The sequence below is a fragment of the Thalia democratica genome, chromosome 6 (assembly GCF_965202585.1).
Source record: "Thalia democratica chromosome 6, ktThaDemo2.hap1.1, whole genome shotgun sequence".
Classification (NCBI taxonomy): domain Eukaryota; kingdom Metazoa; phylum Chordata; class Thaliacea; order Salpida; family Salpidae; genus Thalia; species Thalia democratica.
This window is the reverse complement of record NC_139170.1, coordinates 60,662,504-60,682,691: the sequence shown is the minus strand read 5'-3', so window position 1 is coordinate 60,682,691 and position 20,188 is coordinate 60,662,504. Positions and strand designations below refer to the sequence as shown.

At 22.4% G+C, this 20,188-nt stretch overlaps 1 non-coding gene across 1 annotated transcript; it reads left to right on the top strand.

The window, feature by feature from the left end:
* The first annotated feature begins 13,639 nt into the window (after nt 1-13,639).
* Trnak-cuu (transfer RNA lysine (anticodon CUU)) lies at nt 13,640-13,712 on the top strand. The gene has a single exon. It is a non-coding gene; the product is annotated as a tRNA-Lys (tRNA).
* The last annotated feature ends 6,476 nt before the right edge of the window (nt 13,713-20,188 follow it).

Here is a 20,188-nt window from a genome sequence, read left to right as displayed (position 1 = left end):
TATAATTATAATTTATTTGATACTTATTATTTGTCTTAGAATTTGCTATCTAAGTTTTGTAAAGTTAATGTTTTGATTTTACAATTTTATTTAAGAAAACCATAACTCTGCATCGTTTTAAATTTATAAAATGTTGAACTTTACTTATTTTTATATTCTTTATTTAAAATTAAAATTTTTACTTCGAGCTACGAGGTTTTATTAAGTATAACAGCTCTACGGTTTTATTAAACTTTTATGTAACTAAAGGTAATAGCTTAAAATTACATATAAACCATTTAATAGGTGAATGACCTATATAACCCCACTTAAAATTTTGTCGCGCTTATTAAGTATTTGGTTACATGACAATTCAAATTCGGACAAGTCAAATTCCGAAAATTCAAACTCTTGAAAAAATATTTTAAAGCCTATATATTAATACCTAATACTAATTTGAATAAAAATAAAAACTACATATGTAGATTTTATAAATATCTACAAGCCATTTTTCATTTATTCAAAGTCTAAAATAATGTTCAAGATGTTTTAAAATTACTAAAAATAACTATATCTTTTACTTTATTTAACCTACATCTCAAAAAGTATTTAATGTTTTGAAAAAGAAAATGACATACATGCATTTTTTTTATATTTCATAAATATACATTAATTTTTTATTTGTGGCTGTTTCAATTCTTTTTTTAAGAATTATTTAGAAAATTTTTTTACTTTCATTAGTGATTTTGTTTTGTGCTTTATTTTAAACTTGTTTTGAAGCTGATGAGTGAATAGTCACGAAACTCGAGTCCTTTGAGTTTTGCATCTTTAAATAAACCTTTTTATTATATATATATATATGACTTTCTGGCCTGTCTTTTTTTCTTGGTATGTAGATTTTTATTCTGACCTAAACATATAAAATTTTTCTGAAAACAACGTTTTTATTAAGAAGAACTGTAATAGAAGAATAATTTAAGTTAAAATACTTATTTAGTTGTTAAATTTTAATTTTACCCTTGTTATGCGTTTTTAAATAAAGCTTTATACAAAAAACAAATTTCTACACATTTACACATTTTTTTTATTAAGAATAAATCAACTTTAACTTATAGTATTTATTTATCATTTTTCCGTCTTAAGATTAGATTAAACACAAATGTATTTTAGCTTTTGAAAATTTTAATTAGTTTACAAAAACCAGTTACGATAGTTGATCATTTTTAATTTAAAACAGTTTTTGAAACTCTAACCTACACCTTGTATAACTCAAAAACAAACATCAAACTCACATAAACCTACTTAAATACACTTTCGTAACTGTTTTTTTTTCTCTGTACCTTTATTTGCTTTAAAAACAGTTTTTTACATTGACAAGCAAGTGTTTCAGAAAATAAAGCTTTAAAATATAATTGACATAAAAAACTAGGACTATATAAAGGTATTTCTATACAGCAAAGATTTATACTTTAGAATTTTTTTTATAAACCTGGTATTGAAGTATAATTATACTTTGTTTGATACTTATTATTTGGCTTAACACTTTCTATAAAGTTTTCTAAAGTCTTTTTATTTCTTTTAAATTATATCGTTTTAAATTTATAAAATGTCGAGCTTTACTATTTTTACATTATTTATTTAAAGTTTAAATTTTATTTCGAGCTACGAGGTTTTCCCTTGTATAATAGCACTACGTTTTTGACTTTTTGCCTAGTATTGTATTTATCAAAGAAAATACTTTCTATTTTTTTATAAAAATAATAAGAATAATTTCTAATTAGTTGATATTGTAAGTATTGAATTCTCACACTTATCATGTGTAGAAAAGTAAATCATTTTAAAGTTTATATTTTAATATTTTATTTTTTAATATTTTCTGGAAATCTGTTCCAACTCGCAACATTTGCTAACGAAACGCAGAAATATTTTACTTATTTATAGTTTTTGTAGAGTTTTACAAATTGTATAGATGGACTATTTATGTTTTTGACGTATTTTACTATCTGATTTTCAACTTTAATTTAAATTTTACGTAAATTTGGTTCTTAAATACACTTGTTTTAATGTTACCTAATTTAATGTGTTTCTTTTTTATTTCTAGTTATGAAGTTTAACAAATTACAATATTAATTATGAAAATTAAAACTAGCTATTAAATAATTTAAGCAAGCTTTTAAAAAATCCAACTTTTTGTTTTAAAAACATGTTAGAAAAAAAAATCGTATAGTTTACTTAAATAACTTCAGCTGTGCAAAATGTTATTTTTAGTTGCTAACTTATTTCTCTTAATTTTTGTTAAAATTATAGTTCATAGCTCGTATGGCTTAATTAACTTAAACAGATAAAACGTTTTTGATTTATAATTAAGTATTTTTTTTAAAGGTTAAAAGATAAATATTTGAAATAGAAAAATAATTTAAAATACTTCTATACTTTAGATAGTTTAAATCTCAGACAATGTATAATTATGTATTTAGTCTAACTTAAATGTTTATTTTGAAAATATAATAAAACAACCCCACCCCTAATCTTTGCGGTCTTAGAAAAGTATTTATTGTTTTAGTACGTAACTAAAGAAACTAATAAAAAACCGCTATAAACATATTTTATATTTCGTACTAAATTAAAACATAGAAAAAAACCTTTAAATATTGAAATCACCACATAAAAACATGCTGTGTTTTTTTATTACGCTTAGAAAAACAGTTTTTTTTAATCTTTTCAATGTATTTCAGTCATTGAAAATTACATGCTCTTTCACCATAACTGATTTTATAACAAGTAATTTTCACAAAAGTTGAAGTAGTTATGCTCACCTACAACCTAAAAAGTTTAACTTATAAATATTGATTTTCCTGCTTAGTTATTTATCACTTTTGACTTTTCCCCCTAATCGTGCTTTTTTAAGAACTAAAAATTTCAAATTTTACTTTCTTTAACTTACAGCTATAATTAACTTATGGTTTTATTTTTTACCCAAAAATAACAATTAGGACATTATTTTTGTATTTTGAAAATAAATTCTTTCGATTAGAACGAAGAATAATTAATTACTATCCTAAACTTTGTGTTAAAACACTGCAAAATGTAAATTGAAATGTTTTAAATCAAACAAATTTCAATTTACATTTTGCTTAAGCTTAATCCTTATGTAAAACAACCCTGTTATAAGCCATTACGATAAAAATTGACTTCTTTAAACCTTAACATGTTTTTAATAAAATATTTAATTGTAAACACTATAAATAACAATACTGTTTGTATAAAAAAAAAGTATTGTTCAAGTATATTTAATATATTAAAAAATATTTTTGCTTGTTTTTCTTTCATAAAAAATTTAAATAAAGTATAGTTATAATGTTGATGAAGTCATTGTTTTTTCTAATTAATTTTTGTGTGTTTATCTATAATGATCAAATTTAAAGTATAATTTGAAGGAAAGTAGCATATTCTTTCATTTTACTAGACAAAAAAAATGAATTATTAAATCTACACATCTTTGAATATAACCTTATTTTTTAGTTAGTTTACTTTTTCGATATTATTTAGAAAAGAGGTTGAAAATTTTTATAGGTGAAGTTTTTTATTACATTTTTTTGGAACTTTTCTCTTTTATTTCTACAAAATTTTTGATTAAGTAACTAAACTATCACCTACATTTTCTGTATACTGATATTAAACCAAAATTAATTAGATTTTAATTCAAAATTTTCCCTGTTACGTAAAAAAAATGTTTTGACATTAAGCATGAATATATTGAATTTGACAAAACAAATTTTCAAAATTTCAATCACAACAAATATGCTTACATACGAGAGTAAAAGTCAAACTTAACAGATTTATTTTAACCTTTAATAAATTTGCATATTCTCTCGAACTAAATCTACGAAAAAAGAAAACTTGACGTTCGAGAAGTAAAAATTGATTTCAGCGTATTAAATATATTATAGAAGTAAAAATTTTTTTGAGTATTTTACATAATTTATTAGTATAGTAAAAAATAGACTGGTTTAAAATTAACTACTTTCCTATATTTTGTATTTAAAATTACCAAAACTTTTTATTTGTTTTTGTGCTTTTGTGGTTAGGTACTTTAGCTATAAAGATAAGTTTTTAGCTTTACTTTTAGCATATAAAAAAAAATTGTTAGAAAATATAAGAACACGTAACTAGTTCAATAGGAATTAATATTTTTAAAATTGCTTAAATTTTAAATATTATAAAAATCAGTTTTTTTTTATAAAATAACTATTGTGTACTTAGTAAGACTTTCTAAGTTAACATACTATAAAAACATTAGCATATTTTGCTACCTTACAAAAATGTTATAACCAAAACAAAAAGATATTTGTTCAAAATATATTTACTGCTAGTTTTTTAGTGATAACACTTTTATGTACACTATAAAATATTTTCGCTTACGTACAATTTGATTTTATTTTTCATAAAATACTTTTATTTAGACAGCTTTTGCTTTTTGTTAAAAAGTTGATTTATTAATTATAAAAAGACATTTATTATTAAAATTAATTTTTCTTTGAGAAAACCATAGAGCACATATTAGTAAATCTGAAATGTGAGTATAGTTACACAACATATATTTTTACTTGGTGACTTTTACCCTGAAAAATTTTGTAACGTCAAATCAATATTGTTTATACATTTCAGTTTGTTCGTGACGTAAATGTAAACTCAACAGATGTTGAAAACATTACGTTGTCGCATTTATATACTATGAAAAAAAAGAAACGTTTTTTTATACATAAATGAGGAAAATCTTACTTTAGTTTCAGAAGTATGGTATACTGGAATAGAAGCTTACGCTTTATGTAGAAAATAAAGAGTTAATTTAGTTTGAGAAGTTTTCAGTTTTTTATTGTATAGTTAAGATTTGATCAATGTTTTATGGCAACTCTCATCAGTAGTAAGATTACTTGAAAATGTAAAGCGATAGACTTTAAAGTCTAACAAGATGTGCTAACGGTTGTATAAAAAGCGCTAAAAAGCTATTTTTTATTTAAGTATTTGTTGTTTACTTAGATATAGTAGTACTACAAAAATTATTTAGGTAACATAATAAGCAAATATTTATCATATTTGATACCTTTCAAAAGAGGCTTATTATCAAAAAAATATATATATTAAGTTTATTTTTTGCAGCCTTGAAGTGACAACACTTAGTATGTACATATTTGATAATAATAGTAATTAGTTATTTTTGGATTTATTTCATTTTAAGTATCTTTACTAAAAGTGTTAGACATTTTTAGTCAAAGTTAATTTTTAACTTAATAAAAATTATTTAGTATCAAAGCTGATTGAAAACTTTCGACATTTTAAAGTTATTAATACATAATGCTAAAACAAAATTTTTAAGTAATGTTTTTCTTTTAAGATTAATTATACACTACAGTATTTTAGATCATGACTTTTACCCTAGATAAAGTCGTTGCGTCAAACTAATATTCTTTATACATTTCAATTTTTCATGACGTTAATGTGACCTAACAGATGCTGAATTATTAAATTCTCTCTTATTATTTGCCGTAAAATTCGTTTATTAATGAGGAAAAAATATGAGTTTTTTAAATCTGTTATCAGAGTTAGAATCTTCCGTTTTTATTTAGATAACTTTAATTTTGTTTATAGAATTATTTAATAAATTTCTGGTTATTTAATAAATATCATTAAGCTCAGTTTTTATCGGATTTTTAATTAATTAAAAGTTTCCAAAAAAAACTTAAAAAAAAAAAAAAATTTGATTACTTTAATCCAATATAAGCCGTACTTTTGTAAAAAATTATTTTTAATAAAAGTTTTTATAATAGTGTACATTAAATAAAATAATTGTAAGTAATAATAATTATAAATATGTAATTATGAAGTATAAATCATTATTGTAATAAACTAATAACTAGACTATTATTCACTTCCTAAAGCTTTTTTACTATAGAAACAAAGAAAAAATAGTTGTTTCTTTAAACAAATTAAGTTCCATACTTTAGTATGACTTTAACAACCTCTTTTTAGCATGGCTATAAAGTTTTGAAACAGTTAATTAACATTTTAGGGTTATTAAATTACCACAATGAATTCTAAGGAGTTAGATATAACAAGCAAGAGTATTGAAAACATTATTTTGTTGAGATGTAGAAGACCAAAGTCCGTTCGTGTTAAAATGAGATTAGAATTGCCAAGAAAACATCCTAAAAGTATCATGCTTCGTAAAGCGAAAAACCATGGTGTAAGTAATTTGATCATTCTTTTCTTTTAAAAAGTAAAAATTCTGAGCTCATATATAAAAATTAATGCTTAAAGGTTTATATACTTTTTTTGATTTTATTTTTAACAAGTTTTATTAGTACATCAAAGTTTTTGGTATAAGCTTTTAGTTATTTTTACATTCGATTATTACGTCATTTTATACTTTAAAACTTTATTCTACAGTACAATTTTATTTCAATTTCAATTCAGTTCAACTTAGTAAGATACAGTTTTTGATAAACCTTACTACAAATGTACTCAAATAAATTTAAGTAAAAAGAAATGTTTTTTGTGATACTTTCAAAAATTTAAGAAAATTTACACTAGGTTTAGAATTTTATTGTTTTTTTTTGGATCACAAACTTATTGCTGCTTTATTTATAACTTAGTTTAAAAACTTTCCTTAGTATAAAGTAATTAAATTGACTGTTTATTATCTAACAATAACTAACTACAGCCGAAAATATGCACATTAGGTCTCATCTATTTATTATTAGGATTAGTTTGGTGGGATTGTTCTAAAGAATTATCATCTTTTATTAACTGTCTTGCTATCGGCCTATACGTGAGTTTAATTGCTTTTTTTAAGCTTGAGAAATATTTCAACAACATTTTGAAATATATCTAAAAAAAATTATTTAAATATTTAGCTAGTTTAACCTTTCAAATATTCCCAACATTTGTAATATATCATGCTATTGGGTTTTATGTAAGTTAAAGTTTAATTATTTTAAGTATTAAAATTACTTTTGCAGTACTTTTCTTTAATCTGAATCTTTTTTTACTGTGTAAACATAAAGTCTTCTAAAATCTTCTTAATAATCTTTTTTTTGTGTTTTATAGGGCTTTCAATATTTAAAAAACAATTTGTATAAGATTTTAAATTTGAACAAGATACATACTTAATTAAGTTTATTTTATAGGTTATAACTCTTTTTTTTAAATATTGAAAACTTTAGTTGACTTTAGACGTTATTTGAATCATAACATATACTAGTTCTGTAATACAAAAGTTTTATTCAGCTAAAAATTTTATTTTCTAATTTTAATTATGTTTGCAGCTTATCATAGTTGGATATGGTACAGTTTTTTATTCAAGATATGAAATTAAAAAGGGCGTTAGTTTGTTTTGATTTTTTATTTTGATTTATGTTTAAATTTTTAATAAAATTATGTAAAATATAACTATATTTTTGATTTTATGTGCTGCGTTTTAAAGAATTTTTTAGCTGTAATAATCGGCTATAATAAATAATTGTATACAATTGTTGACCTTTGTATATTGCTTCATATAAAATAAAATATTTTCTAATATTGAGAAATATAGTATACACATAAAAACAATTTGAAATATGATACATGTTTTTGTCATATACATATATAAACAAGACTTATTAAATAAACTAAAACTCATTATTGTAATATTTATAGATTCCAGTGAAATCAAACTCAAGAACAGTAAGTGAAAGTTTAACCTTATTTTTAACAAAATAAGTGTTTGTTGTGAAGTATAAATAAGTTTTCTTCACATTACACCTTAAAACTTTATAAAATATTAATATAATTTACTTATATAAAACAAATTTGTTTGTGTTTTAGTTTGTTGATAATTAGATTCCTACAACTTTTATTTTTAAAATTTATACTTTTAGTAACAAGTTTAGAATGACTTAGTTTCTTAAAGTTAAAAAAATAGTTACAAAAATAAAACAAATCTTTATTTATCAATGCTTTTCAGTTGTTTTATGGCTTTAGTACTAACACTTATTTTTTGCACATTACTTATACTAACATTATAAAGGTAAAAAAGAACGATATATTTTCGAACAAATATGTATTTGAACATACACAAAAGTACCTTATATTTGATGTAAGTCGTATAAAAATTTGCAGTAATTATTTTAAAAGTTTTTATACAACTAACTAAATTATAATTTTAGTATTTTTAACATATCGTTTTTATAAAGTACTCTTAGTGACAACCTGTATTTGTTTTAAACTATAGTCTAAAAACAACAATTCAGAGATAAATACAAATACTTATGATTAGCTTGCTTAAAAAACATGCATTTTGCTTTATTAAAATATTTTTTACTACTAAAAACTTATCAATTATGAACTTTTCAGACAATATAATGCCATTTTTTAAGTTGTACTGGTTTCTTACAGATTATAATGACTCTCACAATGAGCATTGTATCTTTACTCTGCCTGGAAATAATGTTTATTGGAGAATTTATTGGTTGGTACAAATTCAAAACCACACCATACTATCAGCTTAATGTTAGTTAGGTTGTTTGTTAATATTTTGTTTTTTTACAGTGTTTGGATCTTTTGTTTATATGTACTTTGAATTTTTTATTTAAGTTTCAACTTTAAAACATAGTGTTTTTCAAGTGTTAATAAAAGTTTATTTAAAACAAACTTTGAAGATGATACCATAAAATCTACTTTTTATCTATTTGAATTTGTTTAAATATTCTAGGAAGATTTTTTAATGTATATTTATATACCATTCGCAAATAAGTATATAGAAATTACTTATTTTTATTTTCATTTTATTTCACAAATGTTTTCAATAGTTTATAAAATTCTTTCTCAAGTTTTGAATTTTAATGAAATTAGAAAAAATTTCGGTTAGTAAGATAGTTTAAAGAATAATTTTGTTATGATGTATAAATAAGTTCATGATTGTGAAATAAAATTTAAAATTAAAACGAATAATTTCTATATACTTACATGCAAGTAATATAAATAAATTAGTTTGTATTATTATGTACAAAGTTTTTCAACAGTTTAACACAATAAGTGCATTTTAACATCAATGTACTTTTCACAGACGTTTTTTATCGACAATGACATAGTACGAAGCAGTATATCTTGGATTATTCTTCTTATTTTATCAGTTGCTTCACTTGGATATTTAATATATATCACTGTTAATTTGCTTAAAATTGAAGTTGGAGTATACAGTAGGGTTGTTTTTTTTTAGATATTTTTGTAATTAAAATCAATTTAACGACAAATAACTTTACACACAATTTTAAAGTGGTTAATAATGAGGTGAAAAATAATGCTGGTCTTTAAAATTTATGATTTGAGATTAAAAGACAGCTGATATAGTTTTGTAACTTCGTCAAGTAAAAGTAACAGAACAACCAAATATAAGCTTTATACTTCAGTAATTTTAATAAGATAACAATATCTTTTTTGACAATAAGTCAAACAATAAGTATAAGTGTTTGTATTACTGATCAAAGAATTTAAATATTTAGGAAGAAAAATATAAACGAGAAAAGAAATCAAAACAAAAAAATTATAATAAAATAAATGAGCAAGAATGTTTAAACAACCACATAGGAAAAAGTCAGAAAAACAAAAATTTCAAAAACGTTTCAAGAGATTGTTTTGAAAAGACCAAAAGACTGTTTACTAGCAAACCACCTGTTAAGTAAGTTAACTATGTTGAAGTCTACTTAGAATTATCTTACTATTATCTTTATTATTAGTAGCTAGTAAACCCCTTTTTGTTAAACAAATTTAAGCTAAAATATTATACTAAAGTCATACCAAAGTTATAGTTAAGAAAGATAGTAGGTAAGGTTCTATTTTCATAAATAATTTTTTCCTACGTCAAACACTTTAGTAAATATAAACTATTTTACATAAAAATTGTAAAAATTTTTCTTTATTAAACAATTGTTTTTTTTTTTGATATACTTATTTTTATAAATGTTCATATTATAGATTTTTTTATTTTTTTAATAAATCATACAATATTAGATATACTTAACAACAGAAATAGCAACAAGTCAAAAAAAGTTAAATTATCGGATTTACAGTATTCAAATGTTTAAAATAAAAATATCTTAATTCTAATGTTCTAATGTTTAAAATATCTGATTTCAAATGTTCTTCTGTTTAAATCATACATCTTCGTTTATATATTGTTCAAGTTTTTTGTAAAATCATATCTTTTTTGTGTTTTGTGTTGAAACAATTATGTTTTTATGTCCTTTATAAATTAATTTTTTTTTAAATATAAATTGAAAACTTTTGTAAGAAACTGATGTTTGGATCGAAAATTGTTTAGAGTTTTAAAAGTTTGTACTAACTAAAATAAACAATAATGTAAAATCTATAACTAGTGTAAAGTTTGATTGTATTATTTGAAATATAACTTAAAACTAAAAACAAAATATGAAAGAAAATTTTTTTTGAAATTAACTTATTTTCATAAAAAAAAGTATATAAATTTGTATTTTTAATTAAGTTGTTATTCATTATCGTTGTTTTTCAAATAACAAAAAATTTATTGTTTTGTTTTATATTTAAATTTTCTACTGCCTTCATGAACTTTTAATTGGCTAACAAATAAACAAAACACCACAACATAAAAGTTTATTTATATTAACATGTTTCTGTTTGGACAAAAGGTTATTTAGAATAAAAAAAAGCAGTTTATGTTAGTTTTAATCATAGTTATAAATATAACATTTCTAGTGTAAATTTATTAAGTTCATAGATTACAAACTCAAAAATAGTTTCGTAGGCACTAAAATTTTTTTATACTTAATTTATCATAAAAATTAAATGTACTGCTAAATTAAGTTGTAAGGTTTGTTATTAAATTTTCATATAAGGTTTTTAACGTATTTCTGTTCTTTAAAAGGTTTAAGATAATAAGCAAATTATGACAATTTTAATTATAGTCATAAAAAATCATGCTTATTAAAAAATAAGTTAAGGTTAAAGATTACAAACTTAGAAATAATTTTTCAGACAATTTAGCTATTATTTGGTTTTTTATACTTTATTTCTCATATAACTTAAATGTTTTAAAAGTAATAATTTAATGTTTTTCAAAAATTAGTTATTTTTATAAATTATAAGATGAGAATTTGTATAGAATATAAACTAATACAAAACTAAATTAAAAATAATACTTGTTTTTAACACATTTTCTTAAAATATGTTTAAAGTTTATAATTTTTTTACTGTAAAGCTTACGAAAAATTTTACTGTAAAACAAGTTTATTACAAAATATAATTAATAATTTTTTTATTATTAAGTGAGGTTATGTATATAAAAAACATAAACTGTATAAAGTTTTAGATACTTTTTTTTAACCATTTTCAGTTTGTAGTTTAGTTTTTAGTTTAGGTACATTGAAATGAGAATTTTATCTAATATACTAAAAAAACATGTTCAAGACAGCGTAAAAAGTATATAGGATTTTAGGCTATCAAATAATCTTACTATGTAAAACCTTTTTTTTTGTAGTATGACAGTGGTTTTTTATTTATAAATTAGTTTTATATTTATTACAGCATGCAACTCACTTATTTTACTGCGTTTAATAAAGAATTTTATCCTTTATAAAGATAAATATGTTTCAATCAACTCTCATCAGTAGATTACAAAGCTAACATGATATACGATAGTTACCAAGTAATCATAAAAATATCAAAAGATTGATAAAATTCAAAAGAAATTAATAACACTTCAAATCATTTAAGTTTACTAACGATATAATTGATCTACAGTAAAACTATAATTCAAGTAAGTAAAAATAACACTTATGAAGTAACACAAAAGTTAACTATAGTCTCTTAACATTTTTTTACATTTTCAACAAAATAGAAAAATAAACAGTGTAATATTTTAAAAGGTAAAGAATATTTAATCTACATTTACAACTAAGTAAATCTTGTTCAATTAAAGTTATTTAGTATAGTCAAAATTAATTAAACAAAAGAATTGAAAATTGATAATGAATAAAACTTAGCACGAGGAAAAAAAGTAGCAAAAAAAGTAGAGCAAAGAACACCCCCAACTATTAATAATCTGTTGTGATCAATCAAAATATATTATTTAATGCAAACAAGAACTTTAGTGACTTTTACGGGGTAACTTCAGATTCCCATAAACTTTTTTCGTGTTGCTGGAGAAACTTGCAAACAATTTGCATAGAATCGCAAATCATACTTGTTGATTTATCAAAAAAACTATCCTTCCTGTTTTTATCATTTAATTAGTTATTTAAAATTCTATTTCTTGATTTTAAATTTGGGTAAGGTGGGTTAAGATAACGGTAAAAAAGCTATAACCTACAAAAATTGCTGACTCAGCAAATATGCAAACTATTTGCAATTTTCTTAAGAAACACGAAAAAAATTAGTGGAAATCTGAAGTTACCCCGTAAAAGTCACTAAAGTTCTTGTTTACAGTAAATTACTGTATTTTGATTGATCACAACAAATTTTTCATAGAAAGGTGATTTTCTTTGCTCTTATAGTTTTCTAATTTCAGTTCTAGTGCTAAATTTTCTTCTTAATCAATTTACCAAACTTACTTTTAGTGAACAGAATCTACGTATTGAGGTGCATGCTCTACTAAGCTTTTTCGTCATTCTTAATGATACTTTCTAAAATGTTTCAAAGTCTTTTTCATCGCTAGTAACAGTCAAACTTTGATGCTGAAAACTTTATCTTGGATGTCACTGAATAAAGTTTTTTTTCAACCAACTAAGTTTAAATGAAAAAATATATGCTTTAGTGGTTTTACTTCAATAATCATTAGTGTAAATAAACCTGCAATGTAGAATTTTCAAAAGTTAAAAATAATCCTTATGAGTTATTATGATATTAAATTGACATTTCAAATTGCTATAATACTAAGTTATAAAAACTTATTTGTATCAAGAAAAGTAGTAATAAAATGTAGACTTAAGTATTTTTTCAAACCTTATAACTGCTTATACGCTTGTTGATCAGTGAAGTAGTAATATATTAACCAAAGTAAACTACAACAAAAAAAACCTAAATTAAAAAGTATTTGTACTGTTAATCATTAAAGTACAATTATAACTACCATAAAAACTAGCTAAATGTTAATTAATGTTTTTAAAGTTTGTGATTTTTACTTAAGTAAACTTATAACAACGTAATTATAAACATTTCTTAAGTAGTTGAACTCATATTCAAATTTGCAAACATTTGTAGTTACAAAGTGTAGTTTTTTTTAAATAATTATAACGAGAATTTCTGCAAAGTCATTTTTATCTTTTAAAATATGTAGTTACTGATAAAAAAGACTAAATAATTAATTTTAATATTAATTGAAAAGCAATATTGGTTTAAATTAAGATGTATTATGCTTAGTAGTTAAAGACCAAAATTTCTTAGATTCACACTGCTGATTAAGAACGCACTTTTGTGCTCTGTTTAAATTACGTACCTAAGCGGCAGATTACTGTTTTTAAGTTAAATGTATAAGTTTACAAACCTTCAATGTAATAGTTTTGTAGGCTTTAAAATATTTTGATTTTAACGTCTGTCAATTCATTAATACGTCACAAAGGATTTATAAACTCAACAAGTACACTTCTAATGCGCCCGGCTAGCTCAGTCGGTAGAGCGTTGGACTCTTAATCCAACGGTCGTGGGTTCGAGCCCCACGTTGGGCGAAACTTTTTTGAGTATCTGGAATAAGATGATGTTTAATTTTATAATAGTTAAACTAGCAACTTGTTTTTAAGTATACAATTATTTATTTTCAACACAACTTATTTGATAATCAAAAGTTTATTTTCCTTTATTTAAAAGTTATAAATTCAAAATCTATTTACAAATAGTAGAACAATAAAATGCTTGAAGCAATGCCTTATTGTTACTGGTGCTATAATGCTTTATGCTTTAAAAATAAAGTTTGCTATCGAATTAAAATGAGAGTTCTACTTAATTTGTTTATTTACTTGTATGCAAAATACTATTAAGAAACTAATACGTAACAGTTGCTTTAGTTTGTGGATTTTAAAAGTTTTGAAAGGTTGTATTAGAAAAATATATCAAACTGGTCGTATTCGCGGCTAAGTTTTACTTTGATTTAAAATATAGCAAAGTTTAAATTTAGTTAATTTTTTTTTGATAAAATATTTAGTGTTACTCAATTAAATAGAATTGTTTACTTATTTGTAACTACAAATGTCTTGGTGACTTCTTTTGGAAATTTATCATTTACTGCTTTACATGATGTAAACCAATAAGTTCTTCTATTTTTATTGTAAAACAATATTTAAAACATAGAAGGTGATGTTTGCATACTGAATTATCTTAATGTGACATACGAAAGATATGATTTGAAAAATAAAATTAGTTAAATATATATTTTGTTAAATTTTACAGTTTTTTCTTTAAATTATTCCTGGTTAAAAATAATAGGTTAAGCATAACATTTAGTACAAATATTGCAATTTCAAACAAAAATTGATTTAATTAAACTAAAAAAAACGTATAATTTTGATAACAAGAAAAAACCTTAACTGTTTTTTCTATTTATCTTAAAAGTTAACCAAGTATAATTATGTTTTAATTTCATTTGTATAGTTTTACAATCAATTAACAACTAATACTTGATACAATATCAATAATTTTTAACTAAAATAATTGTTTGTTTTTATTAAAACTTTTGAATTATAAGATCCCGTCTGTATCATTGGAAATTAGATATTACTAAGAATAAAAGTTTTATAAATCTATTCATATATAAGTTGACATTCAATAAATTTCGATTGTTGTAACTAACATATTTTTTAATAAATATTAAGAAATAAAAATATTAAATTTTGTTATTTGGTAATGCTTATCCTCGAAAGTTAAGTATATTTTTTTCAAATTGCATTTCTACTTAAACCTTCATTTGTTTTTGACTAATATTATGTAGGAAGAGATGGTAACTATTTTGAAATTCCATAATCAAAATTTAAAACAAAGTAATTGTTTACACTCTATAACTAATAGTTTTTTTAGTATATTGTAATTTGTATCTTAACTAATTACAAAACTCAACAGATGGTAGGTATGAACTTAATTTATTTATTTCAAAAAACAAAACAAAACCCTGTCTTATCAAAAATTTACAACAAACAAAATTCAATTAAAAATAACACATACTAATTGTTTTTTACCATGTAGAATATTTTACACAACTGTAATTAGACAAGTTTTCTAAACATTCAACTTCAATATCGCAACAATGATTGTTGACAACATTGTAGATACATACTGTTGTATCGGCATCTCTCATAGAAAACATTACGATGTTATGGCCAATACAAACAGCTTGAACGTCAGAATAATATGTAGTTCTTTTAATATATAGTCGTATAAAAGTAAACCCTCTTGAAAAACTGTCAAATATTTCACAACTCGACCTATGATATCCGCCAATAACAAACAATTTATTACCAATGCTAAGTGAAGCATGGTTTTTCCGTCTTACTAGCATTTTAGGTAAATAAGTCCATTTGTTTTCATAATAATCATATGCTTCTACTGAATTTAATTCATGTCTGTCAGCTGTACCTCCAGTAACAACAACTTTGCCTTCGTAAACTGTACAAGATGAATTATACCTTTTTTGATTAGTTTTAGCTACTTGGGTCCATTTGCAAGTTTTCAAATTGTAAACAAAATTGTTCTGATCTCCATAAATTACATATAAGTTTTTCTTGAAGGAACAAGTACAATAATATTTGTCGTTTACATTTATTTCAGTTTCATATGACCAAATTTTAGTTTTATGACAATACTTCATAATAGATTTATTAAATTTTTTATTTTGCAAATACCCACCCAAAATAAATAACTCTGAGTTAACTACAGCAGTTTTACAACAATAATGTCCCATTGGTATACCTGAATACTTTTCAAATTCAAATTTAGTACCATCCAGTTTATATACAGTATTTACGACTTTATTGTTTTCATTCCTTCCTCCACAAATCAAAACACTGAAATCATCTTGATTGCAATATCTATTTTCATACAAAACTTTTGGTAGAAAATCAAAATTTTTCTTTTTTTGAATTGTTACTTCTGGTTTTGAATTTGACAAAAACAACTTCATTTAACTATGATAAAGTTTTCAAAAATATCAATGTAATTTTTGACAGGCAAATATATAATAAATACCTTTAAAATCATTTTTTAGTAAGTTGCAACGTTAACTTAAACATAATAAAGTTTAAACATTAGTTTAAAAAGTAATTTAAGAACAGTTGAAATACTTCTTATTTCAAAGTATAACTTTAAAATAGACAAACTATTACAAAATTTAGTTTCTCTGTACTTCAAAGAATAGACTGTTAAAAAATGGGTAAATTTCGTAACATAAATGAAATGAACTATAAAATTCATGATAACGTTTATTTTTTAATGTAAAATTTTTTTTTATAAAATTGTGTTTAGTTTTTTGCTAACTTGTATAAATAGAAAAAAAATATAAAGTATTAAGTTAAAAAAACTATTATTTTCAAGTGGAAAATACAAAAGTATACATTATTTCTTACATAGGCACAGAAAGATATTACGTTTGTTTTATGAATAGTTTTTTGATATCAAATTTTATAAATCTATTTCGTTTATTTTTTACAAATTCAATCTTCTACTAATGTTTTTCTAACTGAAATAACAGTGATAATGTAATATTGTTTGAAGCATTCTTTTTTTAAATTTCAAAAAACAAAATAAAGAGTATTTCAAAATTATTTCTTTAAAATATTAAAACAGTTTAAACTATATATCTTCAAATATAACTGGTTTGAAATAGTTAAAAATGATATTTTGTAGAGAAAATAAAGGGCTTGTTGTAAAAATTGAATTAGAATATGCATTTTGATTTAGTTTCTAAATAATCTTAAAAAAACTTTGTTTTATTTATTTTCTATTCGTTATGATAAATCAATACATTTTTGTCACTATTACATTTCTTTGTTTGGATCATAGAGCGTTCAAATAAAGAAAAATAACTAATGTCCATTACATTAACCGACTATAAATAAAGTTAATCTCCAAAATAAATTTATCAAATCTTTACAAAATAAAAAGAACTACTTTTGTTTTTGAAAGTTTTTATAAATATATAGTAATGCTCTACTGTTAAAATTATCTTTTGAATAAATTTTTAGTTTTCTACATGTTTATTTTTGTAGATACAATAATACTATTTAATTATATCACTCATGATACAATGTACGGTTAGCTATGTATTTTTTTTTAATTTATGAATAAAATACAGATTTTTAACAAACAACTTTATACTAATAAAGTACGAAATTGAAGTTATATTTGTATTATTTTCATCTTGTTAAGTTATACTGTGATTAATTATTAAAAATTAATACTCATTTATAGAATAATACTATTTATGTTTAAGTTATAATGTGTTTTTAAAATAAAAATTTGCTCGTCCACTAGGCAAGACATCTGGGACGATTGTTTTAGTACGTAACATAACAATAACAATAAGTATAACATAACAAGTAGAAATCAAAGTAGTTTTTGAAAGCAATTAGTAATACTTTTTTTAAACTACAGCAGATTTTACGTGAAATTACAAATTACGATAAATAAAGCAGAGGCGTAGCGTGGGCAGGGACACTGGCGCATGCGGGTCACCTAAAAAAAAAGAAAATAAGTAAAAAACATAATAAATTATCTTTATCCTTTATTTTTTATTTTCTCTGCTTAATTTTCTTTTTTTCGACTATGTTTTTCTCGCATTCGAAAATTTAAACGAATTTTTGTATACCAATTACCAAATACGCTGACTCGGAGTGTAAGCGCAAGTGTGCACCGATTTTGATAAAAAACTCCATAAGGAAAAATTTTTTAACTTGATAAACATCATAAGAATTCAAACTCAAAAAGAACGCAACGAGAGTAGTGCACCGCAGTAGTATAACACTTATGATAGATTTTTCTACAAGAATAAATGCTAACATTCTGTAAACAAATCATAAAACCTATCTTATAGTGATAATGATTCAAGAATAAACAATTTGTAGTAAAATTAGTAATAATAAATAAGTAAGCAATATAAAAATAAAAAATATTAACAACATAATTTAAAGAAATATATAACAAAAAACAAAATATTAAAAAAATAATAATAACTAAATTAAAACAATAAATAAATAATTTATACTGTGATTACAGTGTTAATCTCACTACACAAAACGTTTTGTTTAGATTTCAGTATAACTTAAACATTTTAGTAAAACTAAATTCTTTTTACTAATACAATAAACAAATCAGAAGTTGTTATTATATCAGCCATAAAGTTAAACCATTTATTAATTTTTGTAACAAGTAATTTTCTTCAGTCACATTATAAAAAATTTAAAGCAACTTGTTAAAACAGATCTTTCACAATTAATCAAATTAAATGACAAAATTGATTAATTTTAAGTTTAAGTTTGTTTAGTTTTAAATTATATTTAAAATGGTATTTTTAAAACTCTTCTTTCTACCAACTGTTTGTAACAATTAAAAAATGCTATTCCCTAAAGATCTTAGATTAACTGATTTTTAGATAAAGGAAAATTTATATTTCTAGTATATTTTTAAAAGCATTGAAAAAGTTGACCTTTAAAAACTTATCTTTTAAACATTTTGTTTTGTATTAGCAACTTTTAGTAAACTATTTCTACAACTATCTTTACCTGAAAATATTTGTTTTCTTAATTGTATGTATTAATTATTGATTGCAATAATAGTATTGTTAGTAAATTAACTGTTAAGTAAAAATATTATTAATTTCATAAACCACATGAACTGACATAAACAATATACAAAAGAATTAAAGTCAAATAATATTTTAAATAAATACTACAGTGAGAATACTTAAAAACACATTTTTATTTCAATAAGGTAGGTGAAACAAAAGTTATGCTTTCACTAACCTAAACAGCACGTACTTATTGGCGCTTTAAAATTTAATCGAGGGTGTGTATTCTCTTTACCTTATGTTTAACTTTTGTCAAGAAAAACTTTTTGAAATATAGGTTATGTATTTTAGGGAAGATTAATAGCACTTAAAGGTTTGTTGTACAAAACAATGAAAAGAGTTTGTTGTTTGAGAAGCAGTTATCACATTAGTACGTCAGAAGAGACAATAAGTGACGTTTTAAAAATATTTGAACAACAAAATTTGTGGGTCAACTGTTTTATATAACGTTTTATGGTGAGCTGTGTAAATACCTAAATTTAGATTATCAACAAACTTACTTTAAATTTAAAACTTAAAAAAATAAACTTGAACTTTTATCAAACTAGTTACACTCAAAGTTCATTTAATACAATCTTCAATCAAATTTTTACGAACTACATCGTTTTGACTTTTCACCCAAGTTCATTACGTAACATTTTGAAATCAAAACTGATTTTAATAGCAGTTAGTATTAGTGTTATTTTAGTTTAGATTAAGTGATTACACGTGAGCTTATATATAAAGGTAAACAATAACACGTTTCTAAAATTTATTGTAAATTTATTTAAAGTTTTTATAACTAAAGTTTTTTTTTGTTCTAAATGTTTCATGATTAAAATATATAATATTTTTACCTGAGCTAAACCTTTAATTGCTTACAGTACTATAATTAACCGCTAGAATAGTAAACTGTACTTAGAATGTTTACCAAAAATCATTGTTTTTGGTAAACATTTGTAATTGGGTAATTAGTTTTGGTTTTTAACCACAACTAATTAGAGGTTGAAGCAAAAACTTTGCAGATGTTAATTTGAATATAGTGGTTTGTACTTCTCTTTTTATTGCAGAGAAAAAGAAAAGGAGTACTTATTTCTGTAAAAAAATTTTTATGCATTTTACAGTTTAATCTTTTTCTAGAGTTAGCACGTAGTGTTTTATGAGACAGTATTAGTAAAAATATTTTTGTTAACTTTTATAATTTGTCTAGAAACCCTGTTAAACTACATTACTTTGTCTATTTCAACTTATTAGATCAAGTTCTTTTTAAGTTTGAGAAAATATCTGTTTCATAACTACTTTTAATTTGTTTTTTGAAAGAAGAGCTATTTTTAAACAGTTTTGGTTTAAAGTGATATCTTAATAAATAACCAAAAACATAGATAATTCTTGATT